This window comes from Erythranthe guttata, chromosome 8 (assembly GCF_056151865.1).
Source record: "Erythranthe guttata isolate IM_541 chromosome 8, IM_541, whole genome shotgun sequence".
Taxonomy (NCBI): Eukaryota; Viridiplantae; Streptophyta; class Magnoliopsida; order Lamiales; family Phrymaceae; genus Erythranthe; species Erythranthe guttata.
The window spans coordinates 10,120,223-10,124,093 of record NC_142540.1 but is presented as its reverse complement, the minus strand read 5'-3'; the positions used below and the strand labels follow the sequence as shown (position 1 = coordinate 10,124,093).

At 33.9% G+C, this 3,871-nt stretch overlaps 1 long non-coding RNA gene across 2 annotated transcripts; it reads right to left on the bottom strand.

Annotated features, from left to right (window-relative positions):
- Positions 1-502: 502 nt before the first annotated feature.
- LOC148768494 (uncharacterized) lies at positions 503-3,543 on the bottom strand. Of its 2 annotated transcripts, XR_016032853.1 has the most exons (3): positions 3,164-3,543; positions 3,032-3,070; positions 503-796 (listed from the first exon to the last, which is right to left on the bottom strand). It is a non-coding gene; the product is annotated as an uncharacterized LOC148768494 (long non-coding RNA). The 2 variants fall into 2 exon arrangements; XR_016032852.1 differs by having other exon boundaries at positions 3,032-3,543.
- Positions 3,544-3,871: the final 328 nt, after the last annotated feature.

The window sequence follows — 3,871 nt, the reverse complement described above, 5'->3', positions numbered from 1 at the left end:
AAAATTAATTCCTCTTAATCTAATCATGCAAATGACCCCAAAATAATACCATACCATCTAACATGGGTCTAAAGCCCTCAATTAAAACAGTTTTGAAATATTCATGGCCATTTAGGAGAAATAAATCAAATGGCACAGTCACTCGGTTTAAAATCCAGAACAGGGGAGGGAGTTTTGAAAATTCACAATAAATTCCTCACTGAGCCAAAAACTACCCACTTTTACCCCAAGACGGAAAATAAGTTTAAAACATTTTCCAAGTAGAAAAAAGGCATTTGGGTGAGTAAAACTACAGTTAGACCAGAAAACAAAATGATGAGCACAGAGAACCTATATGAAAACAAAATGATGAGCACAAAATGATGAGCACAGAGAACCTATATGATGCAGAGACTCCTAAACTTTCATGATTTTATAAGCAGAGAACCTATATGAAAATAATTTTAGAACATGGAGACAAAACACGAAGAAATTACTAGTCGAAAGCATGCATGCATATAAATAGTGAAAATTTGTTTTCGCTTACAAAAGACTACGGATTACCGATTAATTATCCAAAATAGGGTAATCCTAATTACTATTACACACGTCGTCTTTTAATAATTTCCACCGATCGGAGGAAGCGAACGGTAGAAAATACCTAAAACCGTATCAAAATTTTTACAAGCATATTATACAAATAAAACCACATGACTAAATTGAGAGCCAACACTATCCACAACCCCTCCATACGATCTCCTTCCGATTCTCGAGCTCGATTCCCAACTTCACTCCTCGGGCCCTAAATCGGGTATACCTACAAACATACAACACCTATATGAGTCTCTGAGGACTCAATGAGAATCTTGAAGTAATATCGAATACACATAACACATAGAGCATACATATATCCATACATATATATATACATACATATATCTTATACATGAACATACAACATGAAGTAAAACAACCATATACTTCCCTTTTTCGTCGGCGTTCTTCATTCACATAATTGCCACACGCATAGAGTGAGATAATTCACACCTTTATAACCCTATGATCCCAAGACCATAGAGTGAGAATATCCCACCTTTATAACCCTATGCCATGACACGTATTGAAGATTATAGAAGGAATTTCCCACCTTTATAACCCTACGATCCCAAGACCATAGAGTGAGATTTTCCCACCTATATCATCAACACCATAATGCAACATGCATGACATGAAAAATTGTCGGGAATCCCTCGGAAGAGCCAATCTAAGTTACCGGTAAATAACCCCATATATTTCGAACCATGTCTAACTACGTGGGATCAAACCACCCCTAGGCCCTACGGTACCAGGCTCGCCGTACCCGAGAAATTTACCGTAACCTCGAAAGACTTTCCAACATAGTTTTATCTTTTTAAAAAAAATTCATGACACTTAATGCACCCACCCATGCACCCTTCTACTTACCCTTCTCTCATCCTCACACCCAATGATTCACATAAGCAAGAGCACATAGGAGCACATAGAAAATACACATAAAGTTTCACAAAATCATTTAGTCATAAAAACATAGAAATAACCGAAATCTTAACATGCAAAAACAATCTAACAACAAAGTTCACTAGATCTAGCATTTTTACAAGAATAAAATTCAAGACTTCCATCTTTACATTTATTCAAGCAAATACACTAGATCTTCACATGCAAGAGTATTTTAAATCAAATTAGCACAAATTTTTAGTTCTTAAACCATTTTTCATAGAAAACACTAGATCATAACATGCAAGACTTTGGATCAACCATCAATCACTAGATCTTAACATGCAAGACTTTGATCAACCATCATTCACTAGATCTTAACATGCAAGACCTTAGATCAACAATGAATCACCAATCTTAACATGCAAGGCCTTAAAACATCAATCAACACAAGATCAACACATGCAAAACACAAAATAAACCACATAAGCAATTTCAAGCATTTTTACTTCAAAAATTCAAAAGTTCCTTAGTTAAGTCAAAAATTCATTTGCTTTTCAAAAATCAACAATCAAACACTAGATCAACACATGCAAGGCACTAATTAAGCCAAATAAGCCATTTAAAACATTTTTCCCCAAAAATTCGAAAGTTTCATGGCTAGGCCGAAAATTCATTTTCTTTTCAAAAATCAACAATCAAATACTAGATCAACACATGCAAGGCACTAATTAAGCCAAATAAGTCATTTAAAACATTTTTCCCCAAAAATTCGGAAATTTCATGGCTAGGCCAAAATTTCATTTTCTTTTTAAAAATCAACAATCAAATACTAGATCAACACATGCAAGGCACTAATTAAGCCAAATAAGCCATTTAAAATATTTTTCCCCAAAAATTCGAAAGTTTCATGGCTAGGCCAAAAATTCATTTTCTTTTCAAAAATCAACAATCAAATACTAGATCAACACATGCAAGGCACTAATTAAGCCAAATAAGCCTTTTAAAACATTTTTCCCCAAAAATTCGGAAGTTTCATGGCTAGGCCAAAAATTCATTTTCTTTTCAAAAATCAACAATCAAATACTAGATCAACACATGCAAGGCACTAATTAAGCCAAATAAGCCATTTAAAACATTTTTCCCCAAAAATTCGAAAGTTTCATGGCTAGGCCAAAAATTCATTTTCTTTTCAAAAATCAACAATCAAATACTAGATCAACACATGCAAGGCACTAATTAAGCCAAATAAGCGATTTAAAACATTTTTCCCCAAAAATTCGGAAGTTTCATGGCTAGGCCAAAAATTCATTTTCTTTTCAAAAATCAACAATCAAATACTAGATCAACACATGCAAGGCACTAATTAAGCCAAATAAGCCATTTAAAACATGTTTCCCCAATTTTCGAAAAATCATAGAACTTCAAGAACAAAGTCATCTTTTCAAAACACTAACATGCAATCATCATCTAAAACATATAATCACATAATAAACAATAAAAACACATAGAAACACATAAAAACCGAAAATACTAGTGGTGTTGTAGGTTTGAGCAAGAATTCAAGAATTCTCACCTATACTCTTTAGGGGAAGGATTTGTAGCTCTTTTCTCTCTAATACAAGAAGAGATTAAGAGTTAGATTACAAAACAATATGAAGAAGGAAGAGAGGAAATTTTCGAAGAAGAGAGGAGATGAAGCTCTTACATTCAAATTGAAGAATCTCTCGAGGAAGAGATTTTGAGCTTCTTCTACTACTAATTTCGAAAATGGAAGAAGAAAGAAGACAAGAGAGATTTCTTAGGATTGTAGTGGGGAGATGAGAAAACACTTGGTAATGGGTTCTATTTATAGAATGGGGAGGCTTGCAACCTTAATGGTTAAGTATTGAGGAGGGGCTTCTTGGCAATTTAATCTTTAGGTGGGTTGGGGGTGATTTTGCAATTTTCGAAAATTGAAGTGGTGGTGGTTCTTGGGTGGTTCAAGCTTGAGAAAATGGTGGCTATGGTGGTGGGGGTTGTGGCTGCCGAAATGAAGAAGGAAGGGAGAAGAAGAAAGACCTTTGGTCTTACTTAAAGGAGTGAAAAGCATGCCTAGTCTATAGAGTAGGGAACTAGGCTTGAGTATTTCTTCCTATGCTCAAAGTACAACCACACTAATGCATGTATTTCTACTAATTAAATGCAAATTTTAAAATCATGTGTGTGTGTTTGTGATGTCCGAAAATTCAAGAAAATGTGGGGAGGATTTTCTAATTTTCGACAATAATTAAAAATCCTAAAATGCATGATAAAAATTCATTTTTCTAAAACTTTGTGTATGCATAAATATGATGAAATGCTTAATTAATATCACATGCAAGAATAAAATTCTAATTCATGAAAATAGTTTATTTCGAAATAATATCTCGAAATA